Source organism: Molossus molossus, unplaced genomic scaffold (assembly GCF_014108415.1).
Source record: "Molossus molossus isolate mMolMol1 unplaced genomic scaffold, mMolMol1.p scaffold_m16_p_7, whole genome shotgun sequence".
In the NCBI taxonomy this organism is placed as follows: domain Eukaryota; kingdom Metazoa; phylum Chordata; class Mammalia; order Chiroptera; family Molossidae; genus Molossus; species Molossus molossus.
Genome location: NW_023425401.1, coordinates 35,163,410 through 35,180,205, shown reverse-complemented (window position 1 = coordinate 35,180,205; position 16,796 = coordinate 35,163,410). Strand labels below are relative to the sequence as shown.

The 16,796-nt window shown below is 39.4% G+C and overlaps 1 pseudogene; it reads left to right on the top strand.

The window, feature by feature from the left end:
- Nucleotides 1-1,465: 1,465 nt before the first annotated feature.
- On the top strand, nt 1,466-16,142 carry LOC118619609 (annotated as a pseudogene).
- The last annotated feature ends 654 nt before the right edge of the window (nt 16,143-16,796 follow it).

The window sequence follows — 16,796 nt, the reverse complement described above, 5'->3', positions numbered from 1 at the left end:
CCAAAAAAAAAAAACAATTATCAAAACGGAAAGGCTACCACTATGTGGAAGACGACAATCACCAATAATGCATCAGATAAGGAGTTCATTTCCAAAATATATAGAGTGCTCATACAACTCAACAAAAGGAAGACAAAGAACCCAATTAAAAAATGGGCAGAGGACCTAAATAGATAGCTCTCAAAAAAGGACATACAAATGGCCAAGAGACATATGAAGAAATGCTCAGTGTCACTAATTATCAGAAAGATGCAAATTAAAACAACTATGAGGTATTACTTCACACCTGTCAGAATGGCTGCCATCAACAAATCATCAAACAACAAGTGTGGGCGAGGGTGTAGAGAAAAGGGGACTCTAGTACACTGCTGGTGGGAATGCAGACTGGTACAGCCACTGTGGAAAACACTATGGTGTTACCTCAAAAAATTAAAAATTGAATTGCCATTTGACCTAGTGATCCCACTTCTAGAAATATATCCTAAGAAACCTGAAACACCGATCAGAAAGAATATATGTACCCCTATGTTTATAACAGCACTATTTACAATAACTAAGATCTAGAAACAACCCAAGTGTCCATCAGTAGATGAGTGGATAAAAATGCTGTGGTACATATACACAATGGAGTACTATGCAGCTGTAAGAAAGAAAGATCTCTTATCCTCTGAGATGGCATGGAAGGACCTGGAGAGTATTATGCTAAGCAAAACAAGCCAAGCAGAGAAAGACAAATATCACATGATCTCGCTTATTTGTGGAATATAGTGAAATAAACAAACTGATTAACAAAATTGACCCAGAGACATAGAGGTCGGGTACAGACTGACAAGTCTCAGAGGAGTAGGATTTAGGGGGGGAAAGAGAAACCACAGAACTTATATGCGTGTATGCATGACCAATGGACATAGACAACAAAGCTGAGAATGAGGCAGGGGGGATGGGGAGGAGGGTGTCAATGGGGGATAAAGGAGAAACATCTGTAACAAAAACAAATTAAAAAAAAAAAAAAAGGAGGTCGCCAGTTTGATTCCCAGTCAGGGCACATTCCCAAATTGTGGGCCCAATCTCCAGTGTGGGACATGCAGTAGGCAGCCAATCCATGTTCTCTTTCATCAATGTTTCTCTCTCCCCTTCTCCCTTTCTCTCTTTCTAAAGTCAATAAAGGAAAAAAAATTTTTTTAAGAAATGATAAGCTCCTTAAGATCACTTGAGATTATAAACTCCTTGAGATCTACTTTTCTTGCAGGCCTCAACCAAATCTAGCAAGTGTAATGTGGTCAATAATTGATTTAATTAATTGTGATGTCATACACCTTTACCACAATCATCAGTTTTATTATTAAAAGTTTAAGGTTAACTTTCATCCAACTTTTTTATTATATGTTAATTTAAAATCCTTGGCCCTCACCCAGTGCCAATGGCCCATCTCCCTGCTCACACACCCTGCTGCTGCCCCACAGAAATGCTTCGAGTACACAAAGTCCTTTGCCAGATTAGGCCAGTGTTCAGGGCACTGGCTCCTCACCTCACTTGGGCTTATGCCAAAGATGTAAAATTTGGTACAGATGCCCAAGCCTTAAAGCTTCAAGGTGTAGACCTTTTGGCCAATGCAGTAGCCATTATTATGGGGCCAAAAGAAAGAACAGTTATTATTGAACCGAGTTGGGGAAGTCCCCGATTAACAAAAGATGATGTGACCATTGTAAAGTCCTTTGACTTAAAGGATAAATATCAAAATATTGGCGATAAATTCATTCAGGATGTTGCCTGTAATACAAATGGCGCCATCACTGCTACTGTACTGGCACTCTCTCCAGCCCAGGAAGGCTTGAGAAGTTCAGCAAAGGTGCTGATCCACTGCAAATCAGGAAAGGTGCGATGTTAGCTATGGATGCTGAAATTTCCAAACTTAAGAAGTGGTCTAAACCTGTGACGACAACCCCTGAAGAAATAGCTCAGGTAGCTACAATTTCTGCATATGGAGACAAAGAAATTGGCAATATCACTTCTGATGTGATGAAAAAGGTTGAAAGAAAGGGTGTTATCACAGTAAATGATGAAAAAAAACACTGAATGATGAGTTAGAAATTAGAGAAGGCATGAAGTTTGGTCGAGGTTGTATTTCTCCATACTTTATTAATACAGCCAAAGGTCAGAAATGTGAATTCCAAGATGTCTATGTTCTATTGAGTGAAAAGAAAATTTGTAGTGTTTAGTCCATTGTACCTGTGCTTGAAATTGCCAATGCTCACAATGAGCCCTCAGTCATAATTGCTGAAGATGTTGATGGAGAAGCTCTAAGTGTACTTACTTTGAATATGCTAAAATTGGTCTTCAGGTTGTAGCAGTCAAAACTCCAGGTTTTGGTGACAATTAAAAGAACCAGCTCAAAGACATGGCCATTGCTACTGGTGGTTCAGTGTTTGGAGAAGAATTGACTCTAAATCTTGAAGATGTTCAATCTCATGACTTGGAAAAAGTTGGAGAGGTCATTGTGACCAAAGATGATGCCATGCTCTTAAAAGGAAAAGGTGACAAGTCTCAAATTAAAATCCATATTCAAGCCCTGGCCGGTTTGGCTCAGCGGTTAGAGCATTGGCCTGCGGTCCCGAGAGACCCGGGTTCGGTTCCCGCTAAGGGCACGTACCTCGGTTGCAGTTTGTCCCCGGCCCCAGTTGGGGTTGTGTGGGTGGCAACCACACAATGTGTCTCTCTCACGTCAATGTTCCTCTCTTTCTGTTCCTCCCTCTCTCCCTCCTGCATTATCTGAGGATAAATGCAAGAATGTCCTTGGGTGAGGATAAAAGAAATAAAAAGGCATATATGGTTTTTAGTGGACAGGTATGTATGTGTGTTTGGAGGAGTCAAAATTATCTCATTTCCTGCCCTGGCCGGTTTGGCTCAGCGGTTGAAGTGTCAGCCTGCGGTCCAGAGAGACCCGGGTTTGGTTCCCGCTAAGGGCACTATCTCGGTTGCAGTTTGGCCCCGGCCCTGGTTGAGTTGTGCAGGTGGCAGCCACTCGATGTGTACCTTTCACATCGATGTTTCTCTCTCTCTCTCCCTCCCACTCTATCTGAACAAAAAATGGAAAAATGTCCTCAGGTAAGGATTAAAAAAAAATTATCTCATTTCCTGACTACATATTTTAATGTTGGTGTGAACTCAACTTACTTGCTGGTGGAATGAAGTTCTTGGGAAGGTGAACAATATAGCAGAAAATTGGACCAAAATGATTACCATTTACTTAAATCACTGAATTTGATACAAGCACAATAGATATTAATTTTAAAACATTGTGGTTCAACAAAGATATGTTTTGAAATATTTGAGGGCAAAAACCAGTTTGCTAAATTTTCATTATTGACATAGTTATAAGTGTATCTTTGAGGAATCTTTCTTTGAGGAATCTTTTTTTTTTTTTTTAATTCTCACCTGAGGATATTTTTCCATTTATCTTCAGACAGAGTGGGAAATAGGGAGGGAGGGAAAGAGAGAGAATCATCAATGTGAGAGACACACATCGATTGGTTGCCTCCTACACAACCCCAACCAGGGCCAGGGACCAAAGTGCAACAGAGGTACGTGCCCTTGACCAGAGTCAAACCCACAACTCTTTGGTCCACTGGCTGACACTCTAACAGCTAAGCCAAACCAACCAGGGCTTTGAGGAATCTTATTTTCAATATTCTTGCCTTAAAATTTTCTGGAAATATTTTTCTGAATGATTTCCTGAATAGCAAAATGCATTAATGTTCCTTGATTAGCTCCATTTTGTTGCTTCACTATTAAAGTGAAATCAGCTTTTTAAAATATTTTCTAATGGATAATAAAACATAACAAATAATAATACTCGATAATAATAATAATGATATAGTTCTAGTACTGACGGTAATACTTGACACTGCAGCAAAGCAACAGGCCATAAAGTTCCTGACATGTGTCCTTGTTTACTTTCTCAACTAAGCCCTAAGCAATGGAAAAATCTATACTCTGTGGTAAACTATACAGACTTCACAGTACTGTTTAAGCCACATCCTTAGTTTAAAATACCTATATGTTCCTTTCTACATTTCATCCTATAGCAAAACAAAAAATTACTGTGTTTAAAATTTGGAAACTATAAAACAACAAAATTTATATTTTTTATGAGCTTGCCCTTTTAAAAACAGTTTGCATATATGCATAGCCCACGGACACAGACAATAATGTGGGGAAGGCCTGAGGTGGGGCGGGGACTGGGTGGAGGGGGTCAAAGTGGGGGAAATGGGGGTCATCTGTAATACTGTCAACAATTTTTAAAAAGTATATGCAAAAAAAAAAAAAAAACCAGTCTGTCCTTAAGTCATTTTTAATTTCTTTCTGAAAAATAACTGAATAGCTCTGGCCGGTTCGGCTCAGTGGTTAGAGCGTCGGCCCACGGACCAACGAGTCTCTGGTTAAATTCCAGTCAAGGGCATAAGTTCGTCCCAGGCCCTGGTCAGTTGTGCAGCGAGGCAGCCAGTCGATGTGTCTCTATCACATGGATGTTTCTCCCTGCCCCGCTCTCCCTCTCTCCCCCTTCCTCCCACTCTATCTGATAATAAATAGAAAAAATATCCTCAGGTGAGGATAAAAATAAATAAATTTAATTAATTAAAAAATAATTAAATAGCTAATTATCCTTGATAGTCAATCTGCAGAGCTTGAAGTATTTTGTTTTGTTTTGTTTTTTGTTTGTTTGTTTTTACATTATCTATGCCTAAAAAGGCTTATGGCGGGGTGGGCAGATGTTTTGAAATCCTCTTTCCAACTTAACTTAAGGGATCCTTACACATTCTGATGCGATTTTGACTCAAGCAGCTTAACTACCACTTGTAAGTTATGAAATTCCAAATGTTGGCATTTTAATCTGGTGTTTAAGAAAAAGCACTAAATAATTTATGCTTATACTTCTTTCAAGTTTTATGTGTTTAGAGTCTAATAGTCTCTCTTCAAAAGCAATAGAGAAACAGCATGATTTTGTAAATGAGATGTGTATTCCAATGGCAAGTATTTATTGGGTAATTTTGTATCTTGGTTTTACTGTAACCATTACTGTGCCATAATTCACAGTGTTTTTCTACTATATAGCCAGTGCCTGGGACAATGAAAAATATAAATATGATTCTCATTTGTTCATTAAATATTTCCAATTGAATAGGGGATATTTCGTCTTCTTTACCTCAGTTCTGTTTTGTTTGTTGTTGTTGTTGTTGTTTTTGGTATGTGCCCCTAGCAGGAACCAAACCCAGGACTCTGGTCTGCGGGCTGACGCTCCAACCACTGAGCCAAACCGGCCAGGGCCCTGTTTTGTTTTTTGTTTAGGTTTTTATTTTGTTTTTTTTTATTTTTTATTTGTTTCTTTGTTTTTAGCAAAAAAAGAAATTATCTTGGAAAGGCAGATTCAGTTAGGTTATATACTTTTTCCTCAATGAAATCTACAAAAAAAAAGTACCTAAACTTCTAAATCAGCCACTGTGGATATCTTCTGCTAATGTTCTAAAAGCTCAAATATTGGGGGACAAAAAAAAAAATCTAGAAAGAATGGCATCAATTACAATGAACATTTTTCTCTGGCATTTTCATATTCCCTCTGAGAAAGATAACTGTCTTACCACACCCTAAATGAAATCAGTTTTTGTCCCCTGATCTTATTTTCAAGCATACCATTCTCTGACCAGCTCACTGTCCAGTACCCAACAATCCTGTGGCGTGACACGCTCAGTCCCTTGATCCCACCACACGTTCACTGCCCCTGTGTACTCACGTCTCTCATTGCCCAGCCTAGACTCCAGTCAAGCGCTAAATCACTCGGCTCCCTTTCCCCACCCTTCCTTCTCTTAGTCACTGGGCAAAACCAAAACCTTTATTAAATCTTATTCTGCCTGCTCCATGTGACTGGCTGATCTCACTTTAAATTCATGACCAGTAACCCCAAGTCAGCCCTCTGTGCTGCCTGGTGATCACACTATATTTCCCTAATCAAATCATCGTCCCATCCTCCCAGGCGACTGCATTATCATCTCTTCCAGGGCCTCTCCCTCATCCTCTCAGGGGATGACCTTGCTTCCTATTTTAATGAAGGAGCCATGGTGATTCTTTTAAAACATAAATAGTGTTATTTCTCTGCTCGAAACCCGCCGGTGGCTCTCCTTCTCCCTTGAAGTAAATACCAAAGTCCTTACAATGACCTTCAAAGCCCTACCTGATCTTACCCCATTAACTCTCTGACCTCCTCCTATGTATTACTGTTCCTGAGCCCTACTGGCCTCCTTGTTCTTCAGTTCACACATCAATCACTCTCCTACCTGGAAGCAATGACACTTGCTGTTTCCTCTGCCTACAACACTCTTCCTCCAGTACATGGCTCACTCCTTAACTCCGTCTGTCTATGTTATCAGTGAGGTTTTCTCTGACCATTTTATTTAAATTTGAATCCACTTCACCCTGGAACTCCTTCTACCCTTTTCTTGCTTTGTTTTTCCCCATAGCTTTTATCTGCATACTAAATGTTTCGCTTATTCTTTTGTTTATTTATTTATTTATTATTATCCTCACCCGAGGACATTTTCCCATTTTTTGTTCAGATAGAGTGGGAGGGAGAGAGAAGGAGAGAGAGAGAGAAACATCGACATGAAAGGTACACACCAAGTGGCTGCCACCCGCACGACCCAACCAGGGCTGGGGACTAACTGCAACGGAAGTATATGCCCTTAGCAGGAACCGAACCTGGGTCTCTCTGGACCTCAGGCCAACGCTCTAACAGCTGAGCCAAACCGGCCAGGGCTATTTATTTATTTTTTATCCTCACCTGAGAACATTTTTTTTTTTTTGCATTTATCTTCAGATAGAGAGGGAAGGAGAGAGGAAGGGAGAGAGAGAGAAACATCAATGTGAGAGAGACACATGGAGTGGTTGTCACCCACACGACCCCAACCGGGGCCAGGGAGAAACTGCAAGCGAGGTACGTGCCCTTAGCAAAAACCAAACCCGGGACTCTCTGGACCACAACTAATGCTCTAACTGCTGAGCCAAACTGGCCAGGGCTTGTTTATTATCTATACCTACCCACTAGCATGTAAGCTTGAGCCTATGGGTCAAGATGGTGGCCTGTTTTGTCCACTGTTGAAATCCCAGCCCCTAGAACAGTACCTGATACATAGCGGTTGCTTAATAAACATTTGCTGAAGGAATGAATAAGTGAGTGAGTGAGTGAATGAATGAATGATCTTTATTAAACAAAGTGTGTCTAAACCTACTTATTGGCTTGCTAGTCTATGTCAGGTTGTTGCCTCTGTAATCATTAACAAAGGACACTTAAATACAAATTTATATTTGATTGGCAAAAAGGAGAAGTTGGAGAATCACAAAAATAATCTTAACCTGCCAGGGTAGAGCAGCTGTGACCAATGCTGTGCCTAGCAGGAGCATCTGTGAGCAGTTTCCTTTGCCCGGAAAAAGGGAGCTGCTACATCTTAGGAATAATGGATATCTCAGAAATAATGGCTTGTGACTCATAGCTGCTTTTCCTCTTTTTAGAAAATCATAAGACTCAAAAAATTTATAGTAGGCCCATGAAATTTGCATAAGTCCCACTGACATTAACCAATACAAATTACCTCACTACAAAAGCTCTTTTTAAGTAACCAAAGGTTGCTTTCATGTTAGTCAAAGTTAATGGCTTGTCACAAATGCAAAAGAACATATTAATAAGATATATTATCAACACATAAATATACCCAAATTTTATTGTACCATAAATCATTCAAAGTGTTTTCGTATATTTATTTTTAAATATACCATTAAATTATATAGATCTATATCATTAATACATTACAATCTGGGGTGTTGGGTTAGAGATTTTAATTAAATAATGGCTTGGGAATTTTTTTAAGGAAAAAAGCAAGATCAACTTTCCCCTTGCAGACATCAATAGGCAATATGAATGTCACATACATTACCTGCTTTATAAATTATTCTTTAAGTTCCCTCTGCACTCAGAACAACTACCCAGCAAAGCACTGAAAAACTCCTCAAATTTAAACCATTAAAATGAAATCTGTCTCTGAATGTTTGAAAAAAATTACTGTAAAAATATCAGTTTGAGACTAAGTGAATAAAATTAATCACTCATGACCCTGAAGGGGGAAAATGGGGCGGGAGAAGCCGGAAAACACCACAGAATTCAGCGCTGCTGTCAGGGAAGCACTTGGGGGGCTTACTATGGACTCACCGGAGCTAAATTCACATACAAGCTTTTCTTTGTTATTCAACATGCCCTGCATTTTTTTTATCATCAAAATTAACCAAAAAACAGCCACTAGAATTTTTTCATTTGGATTTATTAGTTTCATAAACTAGCTAAAATCTATATAAAAGTTAAAGACAGACTTCCGGTCAAGATGGCGGCAGGTAAACGCGGTATCATGTCCTCCCACAACCACATCAAAGTTACAACTAAACTACAGAACAACCATCATTCAAAACCACCTGAAATCAACCTGAATGGAAGGCCTACAACTACGGAATTAACGAAACAACTGCATGGAGACTGGTAGGAGGGGCAGAGGTGCCACGGGCTGGTTCAACACCCACATGTGGTGGATAAAAATCAGGAGACTCCTCGGCTGGGAAGGTCCTCCCTAAGGACTGAGGGGTCCCCGGCCCACACCAGGTGCCCCACTCAGGTTTCCAGTGCCAGGAAGAGAAGTCCCCATAACTTCTGGCTGGAAAAACCAGCAGGAGCCCTGGCAGGTTTGGCTCAGCAGTTAGAGTGTCGGCCTGCGGTCCAGAGAGACCCGGGTTCGGTTCCCGCTAAGGGCACGTGCCTCAGTTGCAGTTTGTCCCCGGCCCTGGTTGGTCGTGCAGGTGTCAGCCACTCGATGTGTCCCTTTCACGTTGATGTTTCTCTCTCTCTTCCTCTCTCTCCTTCCCACTCTATCTGAACAAAAAATGGAAAAATGTCCTCGGGTGAGGATAAAAAAAAAAAAGAAGTACAAATGGGTTGCTAGACTGACAAACCTCAAAGGGACGGAGTGTTGGGGTGGGAAGAAATAAACCAAAGAACTTATATGCATATATGCATAACCAATGGACACAGACAACAGTGTGGGAAAAGGCAGGAGGGGGGTGGGAATGGGGAGGAGGAGGTCAATGGGAGGAAAATGAGGAACATCTGTAATACATTCAACAATAAAGATTTAAAAAAATTTTTTTAAATAAATAAAAGTTTAAGACAAATTAGTTGACTTAAATGCTCACTATAGTGACAGGGAAAGCTTTTTTGCTTTTTAAGCTGCTATGTTGTAGTTGACACCCATTGATGTGTGAAAAACAGTTAATTTGTCGATGCTTCTATACTAACCGTTGTCTATTGATTCTAACATGTGCAGAACCACGTAGGGAAGGCTGGGAGTGCTGAGTTGAGAGAGGCAGCCTTCTGCCTTCCTGTGGTACTTGTGGATGGAGCCACGCAAGTCAGCTACCACCTGCTGTTACTCTCTGTTTTGTGAGAACATGTCTCATCTCCCCAAATACTGCACCTAGAGCAGTGTTAGTTTCCTGTTTCCTCTATTGACCATATGTTCCTTAAGGTTAGGACCATGTCTGATTCACCTTCCTAAATCTCATGAAATTTAGCTTCTTGAAAGGCATGAATGTAGATATTCCCTCTGAAACAATAAGCCCTTGAAAGAATTAAAAAATGCAGTCTGATTAATCTTTTATTCCCTAGCGTAGTGCCTCAAACCTAGTTGGCACTGAATGAATGAATGAATGAATGAATAAATAAATAAATAACTGTTGACTCGGTGTTGAATGAATGATTGAATAATGAATGAATGAATATAAAATACTCTACAAGCACTTGATAAGTGACCTGAGGGAATATTTTCTCCATAGCTGAGTACGTGTGTGGTCCCTAGCCCTCCTGCCCCAGCTGCCTGCTTCAGAGATGGGGAAATCACAAGTGTCTGTGCTGCAGGGCCGCTCCCAGCAGAATTTACAGTAACATGTAACATTCGTGTCCTAGAGCTAGTCCCTCAGGTTGGTAAGATGGAAAATCAAGTCCCTAGCATTTTAATTATTTTTTTTTAGCAAAAACTAGTTTAAATTAACTAAAACTAGTCTGGCCACTAGTTGGCATTTGTATTAGCCATGTTTCCAATTTGGGAAGGGGCTCTGTTTCAAAGGTCCTTTGGTAAGAATGTAGCTTGAAATTCTGAGGCATTCATTTAAAAAATAAAAATAACAGATCCCAGAAAATGTATAAATGCTGTAACTTAGTAATACTGTATAATTTTATGTAATCCGAACTACACTAGACTAGATTAGACCATGCTGTACTATAATTTGTTACAATACTTTCCAAAATGTGGTACTGGGAGCTTGGGGGGAAATAAATATGGAATCCAGTGCCTTACCCTAGATCCAAATCTTTGTATGGAGCCCAGGAATCTGCATTTTAGTAAATTCCTAGGGAATTTCTTGCAGAATATTTTCCATAGAAAATATCACCACTTGAAGACCACATTCCTATGGGAAAGTCATTCATAATTTCAACTAAGGATTCAAAAGATGAATCCTCCCTACTCACCTAACCCCTGCTAATGCCCCACCCTATCTAAGTTCCAAGTTCCCATCTGTGCCTTGTCCCCTGAGAGAGAAAGAGAGAGAGAGAGAGAGAGAGAGAGAGAGAGAGAGAGAGAGAGAGAGAGAGAGAGCGCCTCCAACAAAGCTCAGGTAATAAGGAGGAACATCGAGGAAGAGGAATAGGATCTCAAGAGATAAAAGGATAAAGGCATTGACGGACCAGGAACTCCTGCCACTGGCTGTAAGACTACAGGAACACGCCTCACACAGACTTACTTCCTTGCCAGTCCCCTTTGTCTCTCAGGTGAGTGTCACCCATCCCCACCTACCCATTTCTCTGCAACTGCCCAATGACTGCATACAATTTCTCTCTTCTCCCTGCCTCCCTACAAATCAGGCCCCAAACTCAGAGCCTATCTACCCTTGTCCCTAAAGCCAATATCTAATGCCTGTCTGATTTTTTTATTGTCATCACCTAATAAAAATAAATAGTATCTAAAAGGAATCTCTGCCTAGCCAGTGTGGCTCAGTGGCTGAGTGTCAACCAATGCACCCAGAGGTCACCAGTTCAATTTCCTGTCCGGGCACATGCCCAGGTTGTGGGCCCAATCCCCAATGGGGGGCATGCAGGAGGTGGCCAATCTATGTTCTCTCTCATCGAGTTTTATCTCTCTCCCTCTCACTTCCTCTCTCTCTAAACATCAATAAAGAAAAAAAATTTCTTTTCAAAGGGAATCTCCAATTTGCATTATCTTGTTCTTTGTAATAAGGATTGCCAGGTAAAATACAGGACACTCAGTTAATTTATTTTAATGTAATTAATTTTTTTAGTATAAACATGTCCCAAATATTGCATGAGACATTATTATACCCGCCAAAAAAATTATTCATTATCTGAAATTCAAACTTCACTGGACATCCTATATTTTTATTTGCAAAATCTGATAACCCTAGCTGTAGGGGAGAAGGAAAGAACACAGAGGTGATCACAAATGATCACTGCAAGTCTTTAGATGCCTACAGGACTGCAGTGTGAATGATCTACATATCAGGAAACCCAGAATCAAACTCCTCTGGGCATCTCCCCCTCAGAAACAGAGGCTAGACTAGTGTAGGCAAGACTATAAAATAGAATGGAACAATGTAGAAAATACTAGGTATGAAATGTTTGTCTTGGTATGTATGCACTGGTGTTGAGTCACCATGTAAAATACTTTTCTTCTTGGAGTACAATAAAAAAAAAAAAAAAAGTTTGATAAACACTGCCCTGGGCCATCAAGCAAAGGCAGTTGGCCTCAGTGAATGTCTGAGAGTAAGGGATATACATAAGTCTATTCATTTGAGCAGTTCCTACTCTCTAGTGTATATCTTTGGTATGAGTGATCAGGAAGAATATTCTATTGTGGCAGAGACTGGCTCTGTACATTTTTTTCCTAAAGATTTCTTTTTTTTTTAGATGGCATTTTTTTTTCCTTTATTGATTTTAGTGAGAGGAAGGATGAGGGTGAGAGAGAGAGAAAACATTGATGAGAGAGAACATCGACTGACCACCTCCTGCATGCCCCCCACTGAGAATCGAGCCCACAACCTGGGCATGTGCCCTGACCGAAAATCGAACTGGCGACCTTTTGGTGCAGGGGTCAATGCTCAACCACTGAGCCACACCGGCTGGGCTGTACTCTTCTTTCTTGATGAAGTATCAAACCACTGCTTCCAGATGCCTTGCTGCTCAGTGGGATCATGTGACTGGTTCTCACCAGTGGAATGTGGAGGAGGCGGTGATGTGTGTCACATCCAATGACGTGGTTAAGAGCATGTATAACTTCTCCACACTCTCTTCCCACCTTTCCTGTAGGCTAGACACAGACTAGATTTCAAGGCCTCAGAAGATGGTAGAACAATTGGTTTAAAAAGGCCTCGCCCTGGCCAGTTTGGCTCAGCGGTTAGAGCGTCGGCCTGCGGTCCGGAGAGACCCGGGTTCGGTTCCCGCTAAGGGCACGTACTTCGGTTGCAGTTTGTCCCTGGCCCTGGTTGGTCGTGCGGGTGGCAGCCACTCGATGTGTCCCTTCACGTCGATGTTTCTCACTCTCTCTCCCTTCCTCTCTCTCCCTCCCATTCTATCTGTACAAAAAATGGAAAAATATCCTCGGGTGAGGATAAAAAAATAAAAAAATAAATAAAAAATAAAAAGGCCTGGGTTCCTGCATGGAGCAATGCTTCAGCTTACCCTGACACCTGCACTGGCTGTGACATGAGTGAGAAACCATCCTTTATCGTACTGAGCCACATTTTGGGTTATTTCAGCAGACTAACCTTACTACCACAAATATATATACACATATATACATATATAATACATATATATCCATATATACATATATAATACATATATATCCATATCTATATATATGGATATATATATAACTTTTTAATTCTCTTAGAGAAAGGAAGGGAGAGAGAGAGAGAAACATCAATCAACTCTCCTCTGCATGAGCCCCAACCGGGGATCAAACCTGCAACCCAGGCATGTGCCCTGACCAGGAATTCAATTGGCAACATTTTGGTGCACAGCTCAACCAACTGAGCCACACTAGCCAGGCTACAATTATATTTTTAATTACACAGAAGATAGATAAGTTATAATTGCAAATATGCTCAAGCCAATATAAATTGCTAACACAAATAGACTCTATTAAAGTATACCAGCCTTGAACCAGTTCCTTCTGAATGTTTACCACTTTTTTAGTATAATAATGGCATTTACAGTTACCAAAGATTTTGTAATTGTGAATGTATATTACCAATATTACCAGTTTGATCCTTTAGTTTCTTTTTCCATACATTAATTTTTATATAAATCATAATAGTTGTTTATATGGGTTGTCATTCACAAGCAAAAAATTGAAACCCTTAAGTGCCAGGAGTGTGAGGAAATAAATTATCTACGTCTGATATCCTTCAAAGTAATCTTATATGAGAATACAATCCTACGTGCATTTAGCCCGTTATCTTTCTTGATAATGGGTTAACCCTCTAAACAAATCATTTACAAAAGTAACTCAAATGAATCTAGTTACCTTAAGTTATCTGAACTCTTCATTACCTCTGGAGAAGATCCTAATGCCACAGCAGATTGTGCCTCTCATGTCTTTGCTCATCTCCCTTGACTGGGTCCCCACCTCCCACTGAAGCAATGCTGAATTACCTGCAGTTTGTACAGGTCACCTAAAAAGCATATTTTAAAATGCAGATTTCTGGACCCCAGTGTTGAGTCATGATCACTTGATTTGGGGTGAGACCCTTGGCTCTGAATTTTAGTAAATATCTCAGTAAATACCTGATGTGGGTGAGCTATAACTCACATGTTGAGAAATACTATTTAAAACAAATGATAAATATATTTAATACTTTAAGACAGTTTATAGAATTTGAACAAGAAAAAATGCTATAAAATGCATTTTTCTATTGCTTTTAAATATTTAGACCAGTTACTCATTTTATTCATACATGAAGTTATAAAAATAACTAGGTAGCATACTTCTAAAATAGCTACTGAATTTATTCCTAAAATATATGAACTACTACAACCATTTTCCACTTACATGAAGAAAAGTATTAACAACTATTCTAACTTCAATGCATGTGTTTTTTTAAATTATGGATCTATATATTTAAAACAAAATAGTGAATCAATTTCTTTATTGATTAGGCTGATTTGCAAAATAAAAATAGATAGCAGTAATATAAATAGGTAATACTACCATCCAAAACATCATAAATAAACAATCACAGGTTAAATTTAATGGAGGAAAAAGCCTCCAACTGCTAGTAGAGGCTATAATCTCACAGGTAGAATAAAAAAAAAAATTATTTTTCAAAATTAAATTTTAGTCCAGAAGATAAGTCCATATATGTGAACTAACCATACCTCAATATAATTTTTTTTTTTTTACTTTTTTTTCTTTATTAATTTTAGAGTGAGAGGAAGGGAGAGGATGAGAGAGAACATCGATTGGCCACCTCCTGCATGCCCCCCCCACTGGGGATCAGGCCCACAACCTGGGCATGTGCCCTGACTGGAAATCGAACCAGCGACCTCTTGGTGCATGGATCAATGCTCAACCACTGAGCCACACTGATCGGGCCAATATAACTTCTTGACCATTAGTTTAGTTCTAAGAACTTGATGGATTTTAGTAAAATTTGGAAACATAGGCCTAAATTTTCATTCTTTTTCATTTCAATCTACTGTGAGACTTTTTGTAAATCATTCCCTTTTTAACTCCTCATCTATAAAACAGGACCAACATTTTTCAATAACTTCAATATTGAAAAACATATACCATAGTCATATCTGTGCCAAATTTTGAGATTCTAGGAAATAAATCACTGGATATAAATGCAAAATATAATTATACTGAAAGTTTTCCCTGTTGCAGTATTGGTAGAGTACATATTTTAAATGTAAATATTTAAAAAGATTGTTCTCATGATTAACATTAATAAATATTTATTGAGGTGCCTATAGGGTATATGGTAATGTACTAGTGAGCAATCTTACATGAAATATATATATAGATTCATGTTGAAAAAAAAAAATACATAACTTGAATTAGAGTTTCCAGAATTGGAGACTGACCAGGTTCTCCTCTGGAAAAAGGAATTCAAAGACACTAAGAGTTGACTGAGTACATGAGAACTGGACACAAATTTCAATGGCTGAGCTAAACCACTTCCTGAGATGCCAATTCTGCAAACATCACTTTCTAATTTCTTCTATAAGGAGATGCAACTATAATCCCCAGGAGACCCGAAGGAGTATCTCCTCTGAAGTCAGGTCTCCCTTCTCTGAAGCATGTCAGCCACATCAGCTCTTCTCCATAGCCTTCTGAGCCTCGTGGCCCCAAAAATTCTCAGTTTCAGTGAAACCTCAAGCCTTCCCACAGAGTATCCTCTCTTCAGAATTCTAGATTGGCTTCTTCAATTAAAAATTCTTTTTAACCAATTTGTAGGGCTTTAGCCAGAGAAGAAATAGCACAATGCAGAGTAATTAAGCCAAGAACTCTGTCCGCTTCAAACCTCATTCTACCTTTGACTCACCCAGGACCTATGAAGGTGACCTCACTTCTTGGGAATTCTTTTTTCTCATCTAAAAAAATGGAAAAATGAATACTAACCTGCTTTGATTAGAGGCTTGTTATGGGGGGCGGGGGATGTATTTTGTAAAGGTCTTTGGAAAATACAAAGAGCTATAGAAAGATTAGATAATAAAGGTTTTGTCTAAGCAAGACTGGAATGGTGACTTCTCTTCATTTTCACCCTCTATTGAATTAACCTTTTTCTTTAGGTTACAAAAGAAGGAACCCTATATTTCCTTCCAAAGGAAGTGGTTTTTTTAAATAAGTTTTTTAATGCCATTCATGTTTCCAGTTCTCATGGAAATGACTTTTTGCCTCCAGCATTATATATCTAAGATAATGAGGAATTCAGAAGAACCACCTGCTGATGAAAACATCCACAGGCTGGCCTGATGCCCAACAAAGATGAGTCCAATCCAATGAACAACTGAAGAAATTGCCTCTTTCTACACAGGGTCCCTCATCTCCTCACACACACCTAAGGCCCTACAGCCCTTTATCAAATTCTCATGGACTAAAAATACCTCCCCCAAGGGATCTGAATTTTGAATAGGTTGAATTCCTCACCAGCTTGAACGCTTTTCCTTCTCAGGTTTATTTTCTAAAAATAATTCATTCCTTCTCTTTTACAGTTTACAAAGCACATGCACAATCAAAGAACGTGGAAAGGAGTATTACTTTAATGAATTCACACATGTGAATGAAACTATCTGTCTATCCAAGTAATGAATGGATGCCCTCAGGATCAAATGATGAAAAAGACAAATGTTCTACCCTGCCCCAAAATTTTACAGTCATATTCTATTTTGTGTTTTTGATGGCAAAGAAAAGAGAAATAATCCAGCCAAGATAGTTGATAGATAGATAGATAGATAGATAGATAGATAGATAGATAGATAGATAGATAAAGATATTTTTAGAGAGAGAGAGAAACATCAATGTGAGAGAGAAACATCAGTCAGCTGCTGCAAGCCCCCTACTGGGGATCGAGCCCACAACCCTGGCATGTACCTTGACTGGGAATCGAACCAGGAGCTCTCGGTCCAT